The following is a 21735-nucleotide window of genomic DNA, read 5'->3' as shown; positions in this document are numbered from 1 at the left end:
GCCTCTCACTGTTGTGGCCTCTCCCGTTGCGGAGCACAGGCTCCGGATGCGCAGACTCAGCAGCCATGGCTCACGGGCCCAGCCGCTCTGCGGCATGTGGGATCTTCCCGGACCGGGGCATGAACCCGTGTCTCCTGCATCGGCAGGCAGACCCTCAACCATTGCGCCACCAGGGAAGCCCTATGGTAATGTTTTTGATCCACTAGGAGGTTAGTCAACTTTTGTGGGCTAGCCTGGAAACTTTGCCACTGTTGATATATTTGTTTTATATGAGAAAGCACACTCTGCATGCCAAAAGATCTTACAGACAAATTGCTGGCCACCCAGAGGGCTCCTAGGTTGAGCTCCTAGGGGTTGTAGCAAAAACTTACGAGGGGTGCACCACAAGGGCTGTATAAAGGCGGCACAGGCTGAGAGCTAGAAGTAGTGTGCTGAGTGACCCTAACAAGCTCTCCTATCCACTGGGGCTGCTCCAGCAGATTTCTCATTCGGATACATGAAAGCAGCTGAAAGGGTTGTTTTCCCGAGAGCTTTTTGCCTGCCCTGAGCGTGCCAAGGGACTTTGCTGTTTCTAATTATCTCCCTTTATGTTCAGGCCGAGACTTGTTAATACAATAAACCCGCGTTTCCAGGACACGCTCGCAACGCAGAAACATCTCAGGGTGTTTTACAAGCAGAAGATCATGTTAAATCAAATCAAATACCAATTAAAGATTAACAGCAGTATTGGAGAGCTGTTATCACGGTCCAGCCAGGGCCGCTGGGACGGCCGGTGTTTCCTCCAACCTGCTGTGGTCCAGCTCTTGTCCAGATTGCTCTTTTGGGGTCTACTGGGCAAAACAGTCTTTGCCTGAGTCCCAAGGTCCCAGAATATCAACACTGGAAAGATGTTAAAAGATCATCTCAGCTGAGCCTTGTTGTTAAAGATGGGGAAACTGGGGTCTAGAGAGAAGGGGTGACCCAGCTTCAGCCAGCATCAAGAATCGAAGCTCTTTGAGATGTTCCCAAGAACCCCCTCTTGTTGGCATAGGGTCCCATCTGGCTGCTTTCCAACACCTATGAACCTTTTCTCTGATTTCCACTTGTAGTGGCTGAACTGTAGCTCCCAAAAGATATGTCCATCTGGAACCTCAGAATGTGATCTTATTTAGAAAAAAAAAGAAGTGTTTGCAGATGTATTTAAGTTGAGGATCTTAAGATGACATCATCCTAGATGTAGGATGGGCCCTACATACAATGACTAGGGTCCTTTTAAGACAAAGACAAAGGGGGATTTGAGACATTCAGAGGAGAAGGCCATGTGAAGATGGAGGCAGAGATTGGAATGATGCAGCCACAAGATAAGAAATGTCAAGGATTGTCATTAGCCACCAGAAGCTAGGAGAGAGGCAAGGAATGAATTCTCTCTCAGAGCTTCCAGAAGTTCATTCGGACAACATCTTGATCTTGGACTTCTGGCCTTGAGAACTGTAAAAGAATGCTTTTTTGTTGTTTTAAGCCACCCAGTTTGAGGTGATTTGTTATGGCAGCCACAGGAAACTAATATTGGCCTCCTCCTGGAATGTCCTTCCTCACCTCTTCCATGCAGTGAGGACCTACTTTTAAGATTAAGTTTGAATGTTGCTGCCAGCCTACATGTAAGCCTTCCTGACTGCACCTCCAATTAGAATAGATCCCAACTTCCTTGGTGTCCCTAAGTGTATATACCCATAAAGTTCATCTCAGCATCTTTAACTTGTCATTTTAGTAATTTGTCCTTCCCTCCTACCAAATTCTGGGGCATAGAGAGGATGGGCTACATCTGATTCAGTTTTGGGCCCCAGAACTAATTATACTCAAACAAGTACTTAGGAAATTCCTATAGAATTAAGGTGAGCACAAATGAATGACTTAATCTGTGTTCTCTCCCTTCTTTTCCAATTACAGAAACCCATACCTATTGCATCTCCAGGCCCATCTACTAACCTTTCCTCCTCCCCTACCTGAAGTCTATTAAAAATAAACTTAGAGGGCTTCCCTGGTGGCGCAGTGGTTGAGAGTCCGCCTGCCGATGCAGGGGACGTGGGTTCGTGCCCCGGTCTGGGAAGATCCCACATGCCATGGAGAGGCTGGGCCTGTGAGCCATGGCTGCTGAGCCTGCACGTCCGGAGCCTGTGCTCCACAACAGGAGAGGCCATATCAGTGAGAGGCCTGCGTACCGCAAATAAACAAACAAACAAACAAACTTAGAGAATTTCAGGACCAGGCATGAGACAGTATAATGTCAAAATACAAGCACCAGCTTTGGGGTCAACCTGGTGTACACCCTGAGGCTATCACTCTTTAGTAAGTAACTTAACCTCTCTGGACTTCAGAGCCCTCATCTCTGAAATGTAAGTAGAAGATTAAATGGGTTAATGCAATTAATCTGGACAATAACTCCTCTCAGACAATAACATCATCACCCCCATTTTACAGATTAAGACTTTGAATCCAAGAGAAGTGAATTGTTCAGGGTGGCACAGTCAGTAAGTGACATTGCATGACTTGAACTTCAGACTAGCATTCAAGTCCATGCTCTTGAACAACATATTATACAGAATCCCAGGCTCTCTACCACCCCAACAAGACCCCCTAATCCATGTGCTGCATGACAAAGAATATTCTATTGTTTCCCAGAATGAAGCTTCCCCCAAATAGCACATATCCTTGAATTTATCTCGTTCAGTCTTGAGGCTCCTTGGGAGGCCTCTAAATTCGTATCTAATGCAGTCTTCCGAGTCTCAGCTGGTTTGAGACACTGTGAATCGTAATGCAGGGAGTATGAAAACAAATGCCTTCGGCCCAAACCATCATCTTTCAATTACAGATCACTCTCCCCATTTGGAAGTGCTTCCCTTTGGATACAGGCATCTTGCAGTCTGGTGCTAGTTAGGACTGGGAAGAAATAAAGAGAACGGACATGGGGAGAGAAGGAGATGGGGGGACACTGAGGGGAAGGAAAAATACAATGCAATCATCAATTTGAACAGATGCTTAGAGCTCATCTTGTTCAAGGCCCTTGTAGCACAGTTCCAGGGGCCCAGTTCCCCTGAATCTACGGGCTGGAACGCAGGAACTGAAGGTGGCTGCTGGAGTTGTAGAATATGGTGGCAGAGACACAGTGCAACTCATTATTTTTTTAGACAGTGGATGAAACCAAGATAGAGAGAAGTTAAGTGGCTTCTCCAACTAGTCAGCAAGGTAAAAGTAGAACCAGGATCTCTGACTTCTAACTGCTGTTCTGTAGTAGACAGGAAGTTAGATATCCAAAAAAACAAACAAACAAACAAACAAACAAACAAAAACTGGAGGTACAGACCAAGGGAATTTTGCAGGGAAGACAAAACAGCCTTAAGACTTTTGAGGAGAAAAGAGAGGAAGAAGGATTAGAGAGATGGAAGTAAGGCAAGAAGACATCTACACAGGAGGAGAAGACGAGAGATGAGGAACGTGAGGACGGGGGCAGAGAAAGCGTGAGAAAACAGCGAAAGCCAAAGACAATATACTGCAGGAAAAATTCAAACACAGGGAGATGGCAGAAATAAAAATAAGGGGTAAGATAACTGTTTCATCACTGTCTGATGAAGATGCTCTAACACTTCCCCGTGCTTGCATCCACCAAGTCCTTGCTCCTTACCAAGGTCCCCAGCCTTCTGTGATTGAGTTTGGCTGACCTCTCCCACCCACCCCTAACCCCCAGCCCAGCTTTCTGCCTCCAGGACTGCCTTCCGCCTTGATTGGCCTTCTCCTCCATTCCATTCCTAGATATTGCTAGGTTCATTTCACCTAATCTTTAAGCTCTTCTTTCCTTCAGGAAATTCTCCTCCCCCGCTTCCTGTTAACTACCTTCCATTCCAGACAGGGCTGGAAGGCTCTTCTCTGTTCTCCTGTTAACACCCCATAAGCCTCCATCGTGCTATTTATCACAATGGACTTTACATCTCTGTTTTCATGTTACCCTGCTTCCTCCAGTAGGCTAAATTTCCCAGGGCCAGGAACTAGGTTCGATCCATCCTATATCTCCAGCACCTACCGCAGGGTAAAGCATGAATTACGCAGAACGCAGGACTGGTGAATGCCTGACTGATGAATGCACGATCGCACAAAGGGCTCCTGCTCTCAGAGTGAAAAATTATTTCTAAAACCACTGGGAGGCGCTCTTGGGTAACTCCAGCAATGGACCCTGGGCGAGGAGACAAGAGTAGAATTTCTTGCTACCAAACATCTCTGCGAAACAGAGAAGGAAAAGAAGAGTAATTCAAAACTGGAGGAATCCTTTCAGACTTCACCAGGTGAGGCTGAGAATGGAACAGAGCCTGCCCTGGTGGATTAAAGACTAAAATGAAAGTCAGAAGCACGGGACTCTAGTCTGTGGAACTGGTTAGCTTTGCGGCTTGGGGAATCACTCATCCTGGAAGGGCAACAGCTCACTCCATTTACACCAAGCCCAGGCGAGGCCGCTATTATCACCAGCCCCCACCTGCCAGAAAGAACAGGATGAATGAGCAATAAAGCATCCTGATCAGGAAGAAAAGACCTTAATATAGGGGATGAGCGTATCTGGGATTCTTATTCTAACTGGGAACATTTATTGCATACCTACCACCTCAAACATGATTTCAGACACTAGCAATACAGGGGTGCGCAAAGTCACCGCCCCTGGTCTCCACTCAGGAGGGGAGTAGAGATATACAGGACTAACCATGATTTTGAAGAAGAGACAAGGACTCGATGATAAGAGAGATATAGGTGACATGCCACGGGGACATTTTGTCTGGAGGCATCAGGGCGAGCTTCAGAAAGGTGGTGACATTTATTCCAGCCAGACCCAGAAGGACAGTCGGGCTTTATTAGAGTGGGCTTGACAATGCACTCTAGGCTGATGGAACCACACCAGCAAACACTAGCAGGTGAAGACGTACAGGGTGTGTTGGTGGGTGTTTGGGAATGGAATTTCAGGCTAGACAGGCAGGTTTGGCTAAAATTAACCACAGGTAATAGCAGTCAGAACAGTGGAAGTAGCAATGGCGAGTGGGAATGGCTGCAGCCACAGGGACAGAATCATGGAGCAGAATGCTGAGGATGACGTTAAGGGCTGTGTACACGATGCCTCACTGAGTCCTACATATGTATACACACACATATGCATAAGTATATCTATCTGTCAATATGTAGTTTTTTATTTCCATTTCATAAGTGAAGATCATGAAACACAGAGGGGTTAAGTAACACATCCAAAGTAAGGAAACAGCGAAGCCAGGATCTACACTCAGGACTGCCCATCTCCAAAGACAATGCTTTCCAATGCTCTGCTACACCTCACCCAACGTCAGGCTAAAAAGTGGAGAATTTATGACGAAGGCCAAGAGGGAGCTGTTAGAAGTGTATGAGGGAATGACACGATCTAACAAATGCTTTCAGAAGATGACTCTGGTGTCACACATACGCCATCAGCTTTGGGTGGTTCCTACTTTCTTACTCCTAATGAAGTCCCTTCTGGGGTAAGTAGGGGTGGACATGGTCCATTTGTAGCAGTCCCCAAGTGTCCCAGAGGGGCCCTGGATGAGCTCAGCCCCTCTGACAAACGCTCCAGCCTCCCACGGCCCCAGGGAGTGATTTATCAGCAGCATCAGCACCTCTGCCCAGCAGCCTGTGATCCAAGGCTGGCAGCCCAGGCTGGGGTTTTTAATTAGCTGAGAGAGGGAAGAGTCAAGCCCTCTAGGATGGAAAGAAAGAGAGACACCAAGAAGGCTCATAAATCCAGAACCAAGGATCCATCGGCTGCAGTCTGGCAGGGGGCAGGGAGGAGGGGGAGGCACAGACTGGCTGGCTACCTCTTGAGCTTTTTCAAAGTCTCCCTTGCTTTCTGGTTCAGACACTACAGAGAAGATGGGAATCTGTGTCACCTTTTACACAGGAATCCCTGGGATGCACCTTTTTCTAGCGTGGCTGTATGACCAGAAGCCAGGGAACCTCATTTCTAGTTCCTGAGTTGCTGTGCAGTTTGAGACCAAAATCACAATACAAAAGCTTGCAGGTTTTGGAGTTAGACATGAGCTTAAATCTCTATTCTGTGATCCTTACTTAAAATGTGACTTGAGCAAATTGCTTTTTCTCCCTGTGCCTCAGTTTCCCCATCTACAAAATCAGGAGAAGACCCTGTACTGAAAGGATTAAATGAGAACACAGGTAAAGTGCTTGGCCCGTAATAGATGCTCAATAAATAACAGCTATTTTTAAATTTATTTCCCTCCCTCTTGGCCTTAGTTTCCCCATCTGTAAAATGCAAAGTTGTGCCACATGACTTATAAGGGCTTTTCTAGCACTGATTTCCTCTGGGCATTTTTATCTGGATACAAGAAGAGTTAACCAAATCTGGGCGGGAGGGAGCTTACTTAGGGAGGAGGTTGCAAATTGACTCCTTGCAGGGGTCCAGGGGCAGGGCAGGGGCTGAGGTAGGGTGGACATCTTGAAAGATGCATGTTTCACACCAGTGTATCAAGACAATTCTGAGAGTCACAACTATGGGCGGCCTCAATAGTGAGTGAGCTCCCCATCTCTGGAGAATGCAGGCAAAAGCTGGCCAACAGTCTCGAGCTGATGTTCTGAAAGGAATTTCAACATTGGATGGTGGGGGGGGGGCGCAGAGTATTTCCTTTAAGGTCCTCACCAGCACTGAAAATATCATGGCATAATGCTTAGCGGTGTAGTAACTGATTGTACTGTTTCTCATTTAACTCTCATAACCCAGTGGGGTAGGGAGTATCCACCCCCACCTTCAGATAGGAAACTCAAGATGCAGAGAGTGAAGTCACTTGCTCAAGGTGCAGCCAGACAGAAGGACGCAGAGCAAGGCCAGGAGCTCTGTGAACCTAACTCCCAAGCCCCTCTTTTTGTTACACGGCCGGATTCCCATCTCTGATTCTACACCTGGTGCCAGCCCCAGCCTGGCTAATTTTTTTTTTTTTTTTTTTTTTTTGGTACGCGGGCCTCTCTCACTGCTGTGGCCTCTCCCGTTGCGGAGCACAGGCTCCGGACGCGCAGGCTCAGCGGCCATGGCTCACGGGCTCAGCCGCTCCGCATCATGTGGGATCTTCCCGGACCGGGGCACGAACCCGTGTCCCTTGCATCGGCAGGCAGACTCTCAACCACGGTGCCACCAGGGAAGCCCCTGGCTAATATTGAATGCAGCTGTCCCTTCCTTCTTCCCCAGCCCCTGTTCTGTCCCCCGACTGCTCCCCCATATGTATTTACACTGGGCTGCCTGGTAACAAACGGCTCGTTACCATGCAGAAGGCGACAGCCGGGCGATTAGTGAAATTTGTTACCCATGCGTTTCCGAACAAAATTAAATTAAAAGTACTGCTTCGCTGTCAAGATAAGGGCCAAGCGGCTGAGATAATTTTTCACTCTCAAACACTCAATTACCCAGTGAGGCTGGATCAGATACAATCAAAGGGGAAAAAAAGAAGAAAAAGAAAGAAAAAAACTTAGAGGCAGGACCTCCAGGAACAGATGTAAGAGTTGTTACCGCTCTCTCTGGTCAGGGATTTTAAAGAGGATGTTGCCATGGTGATGGGGCTGGACCACATGAGGCAGGTAGTGGGTGGGGCTTGTGACTACATCCTGTAATAAAGGAGATGCTCTCCATCCCCACCATCTCTGTCTTAGGCCAGATGGTATCATTTTTCACCTGAATTATTGCAACAGCCTCCTACCTGCTCTCTCTCACCCCATGCTTGTCCCCTTCTATCCCAGCTTCTACAAAAGCCAGAGTGACCTTTCTACCACACAAGTCAGAAAACATCACTTCTTTGTTGAAATCCTTTGATGGCTTCTCATTGTCATCATGATAAAGTCCAAATCGCTCAGCCAATGTCACCTCTAGCTCTCTGCTCTTCAAAGTTTACATTTCAGTGAAACGAAGTAGACATATCCTTCCTTCCCATCCTTTTTCTTCTTCCTTCTTTTTCAACAGGAATTATTTTGAGGCCCTATAGTATGCCAGGCATTTTGCTCAATCTCACTCTATTCACAGTCTCCTCTGTATGCAATAGTCTTCTCTGACCTTCTTCCCTTCAACACCACCACCCTGCTCTACAGAACTCAGCCTAGATACTTCCCATGCCAGCATCCCTACTCGGATCCCACCAAGCTGGTCAGGTGCTCTTCTTTTGTGCCAGCACAGAAATCACCACCAGCCTCTATCACAGCCCTTTTCACACTCTATTGTAATTGCCCATTTGATTCTTGCCCCTACCAGACTGTGTGACCCACAGGGCAAAGACTGTGCCTCACTTGTCTCTGTATTCCCAGGGCCTACACAGCAGGCTTCCAGTACGAGTCTTGTGAACTGAAATTACCTTGGACTTAAATGGTGGAATGCCTGCTGGAGATCTCTTCTGGAATAGGAGGAGTCTCTCTTCTCCTTGTTTCTAGTTTCTCCAACAGAAAGAAAATTATTTCATTAGATGTGTGTTTCAAGATTTTCCTTTTCTGAAGAGCCATCCTTTATTTTTGGACCCTATGTATCCCAACGCATCACTCTAAACCGCCTCACCTATCAGCACGTGGCTAATACTACATTTTCTTACATTTGCTAAAAACAAAACAAAAGGTACCCTTCAATTAGAATCACAGAATTGCAGAGCCAAGAGGACATCCTAGAATTATAAGCTATTTGATTATAGAGAGATAATAGAGAGAAATGGAAGCCACTGAATTTGATGGATCTTGTATCGCTCTACCAGGCTGAACATGCCTGGAGCACATGGACCACCACTCTTACTCTTCTTTGGTGTGGTTCCCCCAAGGCAGTGATTCTCAACAACGGCTGCACCTGGAAAGCTTTTTATAAAAACTCAGAAATGCTCAGGCCCCACCCCAAACTTATTAAATAAAACTCTGGGTTGAAGTCCAAAGGTAGGTATCTGTTTTTTAAACCCGAACATGCTTCCTATACACATAGGGCTGGGAACCATGTTAAAGGGGAAAGTAACTTTACTCAAAACATCATTCAAAGACAGAGTACAAGGAGATCATTCTTGTGGTTCAGGACCCTTTCCACCTGGACACTTAGTTTTGATTCTTCTTCATCTTCTTTCTTTTATATTTTTTTCCATTAGGTAAAGATGAAATGCATTCATGTCTCCAGGGATCCCAAGACCAGACACACAAGGATTTGAATGAATAATGAAAGAGGGAAAGGCAACGTTTTTCAAGATTCCAGATCAATTTAAAGATAGAATAGACCTTTGAGATCATCTGACCTAGCTACTGAGACACAGTACCCTAGGGTAGAAAGGGAAGTGGGCAGATTTATCCATCACCTACCATCTGCCAGGAACTGTGCTGACTGCTTTACTTGTATTATTCCATTTCAACCTCAAAACCACTTTTAGAAGAAGGAACTACAAGTATGTACTACAGAGCTGAGGAAAGCAGGAGCCAGTGGGTTAAAGTGGTCTTCCCAAGATCACTCTGTTAGGACTCACAACCACCTTTGTTTTGTTTTGTTTTGTTTTGTTTTATTATTTATTTATTTACAGTAAGTCCCCTACATATGCGTACAAGGTCAATTCCGAGAGCACGTTCGTAAGTCCAATTTGCTCGTTAGGTCCAACAAAGTTAGCCCAGGTAGCCATCTAACACAGTCGGCTATATAGTACTGTACTGTAATAGGTTTATGATACTTTACAAATAATACATAAAAAACAAGCAAACAAAAAATAAAACGTTTAATTTTACAGTACAGTGCCTTGAAAAGTACAGTAGTACAGTCCAACAGCTGGCATCCAGGGGCTGGCATCGAGTGAACAGGCAAGAAGAGTTACTGACTGGAGGAGGGAGAGGAGGTGGGAGATGGTAGAGCTGAGAGATCGTCAGCTACAGGAGACGGAGGGCAAGCTGCAGTTTTACTCACGCCTGACGCTGATGGAATGCATGTTTGAATCTTTGAAAGTTTTCAACTTGAAGGTTCATATATAGGGGACTTACTGTATTTATTTATTTGGCTGCACTGGGTCTCAGTTGCAGCACGTGTGATCTTCGATGCGGCACGTGGGATCTTTTGGTTGCAGCATATGGGATCTAGTTCCCTGACCAGGGATCGAACCCAGGCACTCTGCATTGGGAGCTCAGAGCCTTAGCCCCTGGACCACCAGCAAAGTCCCTTCAACCACCTGTTTACCTCCAAAGACCATGAATCAAGCATTGCACACTGGTGCAATTACCTGCAGCAAATCCACTCACCTGAAATCCCTTTTGAGAACCAGCAGAGTATAACTGATAAAGGATAAATAAATACATACATATATAACATATTGTGATTCACCCAAGTATATTTTTTAAATGAATTGTTCTGTCTGTCCTTGGAAGTAAGCACTGTGGTTTGTGAATTCCGCCCTTCTTAAAAAATCATTCTCAACAATTATCTGGCTACATAATGTTCCATCAAGTTGACGCACTGTAATTCACTTAGCCATTTCCCTATTCAGGCTCATTCTAATTTTTCACTATTACAGATTATGCTACAATGAGTATCTTCAGGTTTAGAGTGTCATGGAAAAAATATGGTCATAATATAATGTTTAGTAAAAAAAAAACAAGTAAGTGAAATGTGTGTGTTGATTACAGTTACAATGATGAGAAAAATATATATGTCAATGAGGACGAGGAAAAATGAAATAAGCTCTTTGGTCTAGAAGGTTCTTGTTTGTTTCTATTTTCCTCTAGTAGTACAATTACATGATTTTAGACTGGTGAAAAATGACAGAAACAATAAGTATGCCATCCCCAATGTTGTTGAAATATCTCAGTTCCCTGAGTGTTCTCACCATAGAGAGATGAGCTTGGGATAGTCAGTGGTCTTGACTTTTTCCACAGGCAGCAGCCAGAAGAGAAGCTTCTTAAAGGCTGGAACCACATCTTATTGTTTATTTCTGGCCATGCTGCATGGCCTGCAGGATCTTAGTTCCCCAACCAGGGATTGACCCATGCCCTCGGCAGTGAAAGTGCAGAGTCTTAACCACTGGACTGTCAAGAAATTCCCTGGAACCATGTTTTATTAACCCCCGATTCCCAAAAAAGTCATACTGTTCCTGGAATGTACAATGTATGTCCAATGAATAAAAGCATAGACTTTCAGAGCTAGAAGAGGCCTCAGATGTAATTTATTCAAACACCACACCCCAACTGAATGGATGGAGAGCCAAAGAGACTTTCCCAATGTTCCCCAGCACTTGAGTGCAAGAACCAGAGTTGAGGGCTTCCCTGGTGGCACAGTGGTTGAGAGTCCACCTGCCGATGCAGGGGACACGGGTTCGTGTCCCGGTCCAGGAAGATCCCACATGCCCCAGAGCGGCTGGGCCCGTGAGCCATGGCCGCTGAGCCTGCGCATCCGGAGCCTGTGTTCCGCAACGGGAGAGGCCACAACAGTGAGAGGCCCGCGTACCGCAAAAAAAAAAAAAAAAAAAAAAAAAAAGAACCAGAGTTGACCCCACTTCTTCCAAAATCTACTCTAATTAAAAGAGGCAGATGGTTAGTGAATTTGCTCAACAGGAGCCATGAAGGAAGAGTCCTTCTCCAGTCCGACACAGAATAGGTTTGACTAGTGAACTTTAGTTACAGATCTCCCCTGAATCCCTATGTCCCACAGCCCCTAAGCTGTTCTCATGACCAATGCCTCTGGGCTGTGGCATCTGCTTCCTCCCCACGGTGCACCAGGTGGTTTGACGGTACCTGGGATGCTGAGAGAAGGACATTTTCAACCCAGAATCCATGACTGAGCCGAACAACCTGGAACTCTTCAGTTTCCAGTCTACACTCTCTCCTAGGAGAGTCGGTTCCTCTTGTGCCTTCTTTACCATCCAGTGGGGGGGGGGGTCTGAATTCTAAAACGGCCCCCAAGATTCCCACACCCTATATATCCTCTGTACATCCCCTCTTCTTGAACGTGGCTGGGTCTGTGAATATGATGGGGTATCACTCTGTGATTAAATGATGTTATCTGAGAAAGGTGAAGGGATTTTTTTTTCAGATAAAATTAAGGTCCAGAAGCAGTTGATTTTGAGTTAATCATATAGGAGTTTACCCTGGATAGGTCTGGCCAAATCAAATGAGTCTTAAGAGAGACTGGGGCCTTGAAGAAAGACAGTCAAAGTGTAAGAGGTGCTCGCCAGCTGCCCTTGAGGAAGCCATGCTGTGAACTGCCACGGAGGGGGCTGTGAGAAGGGCCAGGGAGTAACCTATAAGAACTGGGGGGTGGTCCTGGCTGACAGCAGCCACAGAGCAGGCATGTCAGTCATGCAGCTACAAGGAAATGAATTCTGCCAGCAACCACAAGTGCTTGGAAGAAGGCCCTGAGCCTCAGCTGAGATCAAAGCCCCAGCCGACTCCTTGATTTGAGACCCTGAACAGAGAGCTTGGCAATGACATAACTGGACTTTTTAATGACAGACATACTGTGAGATAATAAATGTACGTTGTTTGGAGCTGCTAAGTTTGTGGCCATTTGTTAAGCAGAAACAAAAAGTGAATGCACGGCCACGGAGTGCTGACTCTTACTCCCATTCCCCAGTCAGACCTCTCCTGGGCTCAGAGCTGGTTGGCAGTGTGTCCATCTGGATGGCCTACAGACACCCCAAAGGCAGCAGCTCTACAGCTGGGCTCATCCCTCCCCCTCCTGAAGGCCTGCGGCTACTCCCTTCCCTGGCTCTGTGCTTCTCTCCAGCTCCCCCACCAGAATCCAACACTCATCTTCAGCAATGCTCATGGGTTCCCCTCCTCACAGCCAATCAATCATCAGCTCTAACTGTATTTGAACATATCCCTAGCAGCCATCCTGTCCCACACTCTCCCAGAGGGCCCCCCTACTACCTCAACAGCCTCCTAACCGGTCTGTCCCCCTCCAGCTCTTCCTCTACTCTGGAGAGAGTGATCTTCTTAAAAAAGCACAGGGTGATGCAACTCTCTTCTTCAAAAACCGCACTCCCCATTTCACATAGGTTCAAGTTCAAGCTCTCTCCTGCTCATGTGGAGATGTGTTCTTAGTACCCGGCCACCCCCCATTCATCCTTCAGATTTCAGCATTACTGCTGGTTCGTCAAAGATGTCTTTCATGGGGAACCATGGGGTCTTGGCAACTGCGATAAGGTGACCCCATCTGAAAGGGCAAGTACTTGTGAGGCTAGAGCTCCTACATTTTCAAGAGAAAGCAGAAATCAAGATTTTTATCTTATTTTTAAAATGTTGGATACAATAATTTTATCCAACACAGCATGCCTGTGGGGATGAATTTGGCCTCTGGGCCCCAGGTTTGCACCTTTTGCATATGGCCTGTCTCATAAGCGTACAGATGTGCGAATTCACGCACATCACAAAGCTGTCACATAAGAAGCATTGCCTAGCTAAGCAAGTTTGTTTTTCCAAATCATTCAGGTGTTGTCTCTTCACAAATTCCACTATTCCAACTCACAGGCTGCCACAATCCCTTCACACAAAACTGCCTTTTTTTTAGGAAAAGATAAGATGGAAAAAGCATAGTGTGTTTTCATACACTGTTAGGTTAGAAGAAAGATATGCAGGGTTTGAAGTTGTGGGATAATCAGTGCAACTGCAATTTTAGATGTTACTTGGTTGAGCGTGCCAACGTTCACAGCAGCATTACTCATAATAGCTCAAAGGTGGAAACAGCTCAAATGTCCAACAGCTGATGAGTCAATAAACAAAATGTGACATATCCATACAAAGGAATAATAGTTGGCAAAGAAAATGAATGACGTGGCACAGGTAGATGCTCCAACATGGATGAACCTTGAAAATATGATGCTAAGTGAAAGCCAGTCCCTAAAGATAGCACTGTATGATTCTATTTATATGAAAGGTATAGAATAAGCCAAGCTGTACAACCAGAAAGGAGATTAGTGGTTTCCAGGGGGTGGAGGGAAGGGGAACTCGGGACGCACTGCTATTGGTACAGGGTTTCTTTTAGGGGAGACAAAAATGTTCTAAAATTAGATTGTGGTGATGGTTGCACAACCCTGTGAATATAGCAAAAACCATTGAATTGTACGGTATGCAAATGATATCTCAAAAAGTTGTTTAAAGAAAAAAAGAATGATGTCTTTCATGACTCTCCCCATGATATGAGTTTCCCCCTGTATCTTCCTTAGCAGCACTTCTCACAGTCGGAAATGATATATTTCTTTACACGTTTGTTTGTGAGACCCTCTCTCCCTCCCCATTTCTCCCTGACAAGACCATAAGATTCATGAGGTCAGTCCCATGATTGGTCTGTTTGCCACTCTAGACCTGAGCCTTAGCATATAGTCTCAACAGAATTAGATATTTAGGCAACATTAGTTGTTTCAATGAATGAACAGGTGAATGAACTTGACAATCAAATTCTTTCCCGATCTGGGTCAATTCACCCTTCCCAGCTTTGTTTGGATTATCTTCCTTCATATACCTTGTATTCTAGTGACACAAGACTCTGCTGGATCGTGGCATAAATCCTATAAATTGGGATTCTCACCTCCATTTTTTAGAAACGGAAACTGAAGCCTGGAAAGCAACTAAGAGTCAGGGCTACAAAAGGTCATGCATGCAAGCATCGCACAGGGCACTTGGCACACAGTTGGCAATCATGCCAGGTAGTTTCACCTCTTTACCTGGGAAAGAGTTTTGCAGGGTAGGAGAATCCTGGTCACCCCACAGGATTGTGAAGAAAAGGGATGACAGAGTGCTAATGCTTGGGTGGGAAGCAGAGAGTCACAATCCCTCAGTGTAAAGAAAAGGGGTGGGGGTGAAGGAATCCTGCTGAGCCTAGTTGAAAAACAAGGAAGTGAGAGAGACTGATTATTCCTTCTCGCTAGTGTAAGCAACTAAAAACGACATGTTTGCTTTATTGCCTTTGGTCTCCCATTTGATTCCTGACAGCCCTCTCCCTCCCTTGGATGCCGGGCTGTCAGGTGCTGAGCTGGTTGGCATCGCTAAGGAGGAGGAGAAAGAACAATTTAAGCAATATTTCAGGGACCATCACGAGCTTGGGGAGGGAGCTTTTGAAGTTGTTTGACTCTCTCACTGAATTCAGGGAACCCTTGTCTGCCAAGACTGCTTGACGTTTGTAGGCTGGGGACAGGTAGTCTGGGAGGGACCTTTAAGAGAGAAAAACAATGTCTATTTCCTCTGAGGTTTGAGGGAGGAGAGAGAAGCGAGACATCAGACAGGAGTTTTTGAGTCTATAACAACTTCTGAATACGTAATTTTCTCTTCACTAACATCTCGTTAAATGGGGCCAAATGCAGGCATAGATCAAAGCTAGGTTTCTGTATTTTACTGTTCCTTCAGTAAGAGAAATCCAAACTCCCAGTCTCATTTCTTCATGAGAGAAACTAGCATCTCTCTATAAAGCCTGCAGGGGCTGCTGGAACATTCTGGAGGAAGGTATCTACCTAAAACAAATAGCTAATGACCAGGGCAAGAGTTATGATAAGAGGGAAGAAGTTAAAACCTGTAAGATTCTCCTAAGGGGCTGATGCTGGGGTATGGTGACAATAGATTTTGGAAACAACTGGAATGGGGTTCAAGACTCAATCTTGCAATTTACTGATTCTATGACCTTGGAGAAGTGACCCTGCCGTGTTTTTGTTTCATTCTTTTGCATACAGAGACAAGGACAGTAATAGATCACACAGGATGACTGGTGAATATGCAATAGATGTGGCACAAAAGTGGCAATAAATGGTTGCTCTAAGTCGTTATCCCTCTTAGAACTGGGAGTCGAGTTCCTGGCTTGGGAAAGGGGGATACACGCAGTGGGAGCCAATGCCAGAATAAGAACAGGGATGCACTGTTAGCTAATATGTAAAGGGAACTGTAGAGTGGTTTTTCTCAACTCTGGTTGAAAATTAGAACCTGCGAAGAATTTTATACCAGACCCCTTGGCCAGACACTGCCATATAATGGGTCTGAGATAAGTATTTGGAATTGGGTTGGTTTTTTGTTTGTTTGTTTGTTTGTTTTAAGTTTTCCAAGTGATTCTGAGGTTCGGTGAGGTCATAGAACTGGCTAGCCTCTGACAGCCCCTCTTACCACACAGCTGAGGACACCTGAGCCACTGCTGGCTCTGACCTGACCCAGATTCTATGACTCATCGCTCCTTCAAGCGGGTAACACCAGAGTTTCCAACCTCCTACGCAGGCCCTAAATATCCAGCCTCCCCAGCTGACCTTGTCTCCTGTTTCTGAAAAGAGATCCTCTGTCCAAAGCCTTAGACTTAGTAGTTTGCTTTGTCCCAGGCCCAGCGCATTGTCCTCTGGGAAAGATTCTGGATTGTTCTATTTCTAGAAAAAAGCCCTTGCACTCTGGGTTGTAGCTTAATTCTTACTTCTTCCTGACTGTTCTTCTCAGTGGTGTGCTAGTAAATATTTAACAACGGGCTCTGAGGAGGAAAGGGAAGCTTCCATTGCATTGTTTGCCAATTTGCACGGTGTAAATACTTCTAGCGTGGTTGCTTATAAGCTACTGTTGTGACATCACTCACAGCGGAGTTGGAAACGATGAACAAAACTGGCTCTCACAACTGGTATGAGTTGGCACCAGCACAGCACTGGAAGATCTCTTTGTCATATGTTTTCCTCCCTGACCAAATACCAGGACCCTGGGAGGGTTGGTCCATATGGATGCTGCCTTTTTCCCTCTACACTGAACTAACTTCTCAGTGTCTGAGCTAGTTCTGACCATCCCTGTTCCCAGTTCTAGCTCCTCCAGGGCTGATGCTCTCTGAAGGGTTACAGAGTTTGCACCAGGATATTCTCGGGGATCTGATCAGGCTTTTGTACCAGCAAGACACGGGTACCTCCCTCCTGTCTCTTTAGTATATATCTTATGCAGGTACTGTGGTATGCACTGCACATATATTATCTCAGTCATATAATGGTCTGACCAGATTTTGAAACCAAAGAGCTTAAGTCCAAATCTCAGCTCCCCTTACCTCATGGTAGTCTCAGGTAAGTGACCTAAGTCCCAGTTTCCTTAGTTGTAAAACAGAGGTAAAATAATCCCTTCCTATGGTATTATTTGGAATTCTATAAGAATTCCTGTGAAAGAGGCTGACCTCAGCAAGGGACAAGATGGCAAAGATGAAAACCATATCACAATGTCCCCAAGAGGACGGGCCCACCAAGTTTACGTTCTTACCTAAAATGCCATTTCTTTCCCCCTAGAAGCAAGACCAATTTGCAGACCAGTACATTGGAAAAAGGCCATGGAGTCATGCCTGGCCCAGACACTGATTTGCTGTACTTAACTGGTTACCATTTAGTGAACATTGATCACATGGCAGGCGCGCTCCACTAAGCATGTCCTTTGCATACATTCCCCCCTTTAATCCCTGCAACAAGCCTAAGGAAGAGTACAAGGACTAACACTAGGCTTATCTTTCTTTACCCAGGGGAAACTGAGGCTCAGAGAAGGAAAGTGCCTTGCCCTAAGTCATGCAGCTAGGAAACAGCAGAGCAAGGATTTGGACCCCTGGGTGCTGATTTCGAAACCTGTAATCAACCTAGAAGGACTACTGTTTACCTACTGTTTTAGTCTGGAAATAATCTCAAATTTATGGAAAAGCTGTAAGGATAAGAAGAGTACAGAGAAGAGCCATGCATCCTTTGCCCAGATTCACCTATTGTTAACCTTTTGCCCCATTTGCTTTGTCATTTGAAGAGATGACACTTTAACCTTGGGAAAAATGCTTCCCTTCTCTGAGCCTTGTTTTTTTGTGTGTGCATAAAATGGACAACTGGATGGATTATCTTTAGGGCTGAAAGAAATGCTGTGGCTTGATGAGAAATGTTGGATAAAGAATGGGATAGGGGGCTTCCCTGGTGGTGCAGTGGTTGAGAATCTGCCTGCCAACGCAGGGGACATGGGTTCAAGCCCTGGTCTGGGAAGATCCCACATGCCGCAGAGCAACTGGGCCCGTGAGCCACAACTACTGAGCCTGCGCGTCTGGAGCCCGTGCTCCGCAACAAGAGAGGCCACGATAGTGAGAGGCCCACGCACCGCAATGAAGAGTGGCCCCCGCTCACCGCAACTAGAGAAAGCCCTCGCACAGAAATGAAGACCCAACACAGCCAAAAATAAATAAATTAATTAATTTAAAAAAAAGAATTCTTCCTTAAAAAAAAAAAAAAGAATGGGATGGGTGCCCCAATGGTCAAGGCATGGCTCCTGCTTATTTCCCCAGCCCATCTGCCATTATTCCCGAAGCTACAGCCTTGGACTCTACCTATCTTCTGGGATCTCTCCCATCCCCACCCTCAGAACACCTTGTACCTCTGCCCTCATACATGGCTGGTACTGTTCCGTTGACGTTCAGCTTTCGCCCCACTCCATCCCCATTTCCTGGAGCGTCTGCTCCATCCAGGCATTCTCGGATTAAATTTCAGAACAGTCTCCTTCCCTCAATCCCAAAAGGCCTCCTTTTCTGCAGATATGGCTTGAACTTTCCCTCACCTGTCCACTGCCTCTAAAACATGATTAAACTGTGCGTGTGCGCGCGCGTGCACGCGCGCGCGTGTGTGTTGGCGGGGGAGAATCAAAAGAAAAAAAAATCACACATTCATACAAAGTTTTGCTTACATTCAAGAGTTCTTATTACTACAGAAAATCTCAGCTTAAGAACTATGACATTAAAACCAGAAACTAAAACAAAAAAAATAAGCAAAAGCAGGGGGCGTTCATGCCCTGGTTCTCTTTGCTGGGGAACTCATCAGCAAAGATTAGAGGAAAGTGCATGGGATTGGGAATCAGATAACCTGAGTTTCTAGAGCTGGCTGAGCAACCAACAGAGGTCCAGAGAGCGAGAGAGACTTGCCCAAGGCCACACAGCCACCCGGGCAGAGCTGGGCTGGGAGGTTGATGCTGGGTGCTTGCACTGCTGGAATCAGCAGCAGCTGTACTGCTCTGTCTCCTGCTCAGCCCTGTGCCTGTGGCTGGACACGCCATCTGCAGTTCTCATCTGGACCTTCAGTTATACATGAGCTTATCCTGATGAGCACTGCTTCTCTGTGTGAGCCGCATTCCCCCTGCAAGGAGGTTATAACCACCTTGATTTGAGGCTGGGGGGCCCGGGCCCTGCGTCCCACTCTGCCCAGCATCATTCCCTAAATGTAGGTTAGATTAAAATGAGCTTCAGACTTGATGACATGACATGTAAATATTCTTGCTTCACAGATAGGAAAACTGAGGCCCCAAGAGGGCACACGCTAGCCAAGGGTCTCTGAGTGTGTCGGTGCTGGGACTACAGACTTCACTCCACATCTCCGGACTATGAGTCCAGAGTCTTCTGCTGTGTGTGGTGTCATCTCTAGTTGATAAAGGTGGAATTCTGCCAAGTGGGAACCTACCACATCCAGCTACCTCAACACTTAGTTCTGTCAAATACCATCAGAATTGGCACACCCCAAACAAATGACGGAGTAGACGGGTATTCACTTGACCAAACATAAAACTCTTTGCTTCACAAAAAACTCCTTTCAGCAGCAAGACCATGTGTGCCCTGAGATCAGATTCATTTCACAAAGCATTGTGAGATTTCACTCCTGCTTCCTGGATCCGTCCTACAGGTGACCTGTATGATATGGATGGTTTAGGGTAGGGGTCATCAAACTGTGAGCCACCGGTGCAATCTGGACCAGCATCTGCTTTTGGAAATAAAGTTTGATGAGGACGCATTATGTTCATTCCTTTATGTGTTGTCTGTGTCAGCTTTCAAGGTAAGATGGCAGAGTTGAGTAGTTCCAATCGTGACTGTAAGGTCTGCAAAGCTGAAAATGTTTACTAATTAACCATTTACAGAGAAAGTTTGCTGATTTCTGATTAGGGAAATCCCACCAGATGCACATGTCTCTCAGTCTCTGTTTCTCAGTCTCTTTGTCTTTCTTCCTCTCCACCCACTCACCGTATTGATGACTACAGTTCTTTGCTTTGGGATGGGGTTCTACCTGGCCATAGCAGACACCTTGGAATAACAGTCCCATTTCCCTGACAAAGAACCTGAGGCTCAGGGGAGAAAGGGTTGATTTTCAGACTACATCATAAATCTCTTTTCCAGTAGACCCTATTGCCAAAATTGGGATTTTAGCTGATTTACTGTGGGGTGCAGACTGTTTTCAAGGGAAGGGGAGTTTCAGGGGCAAAGAACAAAACTTTCTGAGCACCTCTGGGGGAGTCCCATAACCTTCCATCTCTAGACTTGCTAGCTCTGCGAGGTAGTTATCAATAGCTCGACTTTATACAGAGAGAAGTACCCAGAGGTGAAAAGCCCATCCATGGCCACACAAAGCAGATGAGGCGAAGTCAGAATTCACAGCCAGGACTGGCTGAATCCAATGCCGCTTCTATTTCTCTCATGGGACAGGCTAAAGAGAGAGACCTAGGGAGGAAACACCTGGGAGGTGTCTCTTTTCTCCTCCCACTTCATGTCTTCTCTCTACCATCAGGCTTGGGTGCATCCTCCTCTGCCAGAGAACCTCCCAGACTTGTTACATCCCTTCAGGTTGCACTTGCTCCAACCATGCTTGAAGAACCCAGGCAGAACTGGCTTTCGACATCAGTACTCAGGCCCTCCTCCAACTACCAGGCACATCCTTCCCTGGTGGCTTGAGGTGGAAGAACAGGCAGGCCTGAGGCCTTAGTTCTACTCACCAGGAGCGGAAAAGAGAAGGGGAAAAGAGAGGAGATCTTTTTTTTTTTTCTTTTTCCAGTAACTGGGAATGGAGTGAGAGAAAACAAGAGAGGCCAGATGGAAACCACCATTCGCCCTGAGCGCTCGTAATAATCCAGACACTGGGCTAGGAATTGATTTCATTCATTCGTTAATCCTTCATTTGTTCCAATATATGAACCTATAGTTGAACCAAAAATATGGACCCATCCCTGTGTTTGGGGCAGGGATGGAAAGCTGGATACAAGGGACAATGGATGTACCTATTCTCGTGAACTTCCAGTTCAGTGGAGGGTACAAACATTGCCCAGAGAACATATCGGTAAATGTAAAATTCCAGGGGTGAAGTCTGCAGAGGGAACGGCACAGGAGCCGGTGTAGAATGAAACAAGGAAATCAGATGTAGGATGGCTCAGCTAAGACATGCCATTTAAATGGAGATGTCAGAGTGGGGAGGAGTGAGGAGGAGAGGGCGGGGGAAGTGTTCTGGGAGAGAATGTTTGTGAAGTTTCTGGTGGGACAGATGGAGAAGTGCTGGAGAAGAGAGCTGGGGAGCAGCGCAGACGGAGCCCTGGAGAGATGTGCAGGGCCAGACCACTCAGGGGATCCTAGGTGTGGCAAGAACTTCACATTCTCTCCCAAATGCAAAAGGACGGATTAAAGCTTCTAAGCAGAGAAGAAGCAACACGATCCCTATCTCCATTATTAAAATGATCACTCTGGCTGCAGGGTTGAAAATGGGTTGGAAACAGTAGGTGAGAATATTGAGAAGGTGACTGTAACAGTTTTTAAGCAATGGATGCAGAGGACAGGCATTAGGATGGTGGCCGTGGAGAAAGGGAAAAGTTGTTGCCGGGAGTTGTAGTTAAACGGGAGATGCTCTACAGTAGGCCCTTATTAGTTATCTATTGTAGAGCACAGGGAACTCTACTCAATACTCTGTAATGGTGTATATGGGAAAAAATCTAAACAAGAGTGGACATATGTAT

The 21735-nt window shown here is 46.0% G+C and overlaps 1 protein-coding gene across 3 annotated transcripts in view; it reads right to left on the bottom strand.

The window, feature by feature from the left end:
• Positions 1-21735, bottom strand: part of ASTN2 (astrotactin 2) — a gene marked incomplete at its 5' end in the record, with an annotated part of 938059 nt that overhangs the window by 590214 nt on the left and 326110 nt on the right. The gene's annotated exons all lie outside the window — the stretch shown is intronic.

This window comes from Mesoplodon bidens (assembly GCF_964165515.1).
Source record: "Mesoplodon bidens genome assembly, chromosome: 6".
In the NCBI taxonomy this organism is placed as follows: Eukaryota; Metazoa; Chordata; class Mammalia; order Artiodactyla; family Ziphiidae; genus Mesoplodon; species Mesoplodon bidens.
Note: the sequence above shows the minus strand (reverse complement) of the source record. Positions and strands in the feature narration are given on the sequence as shown.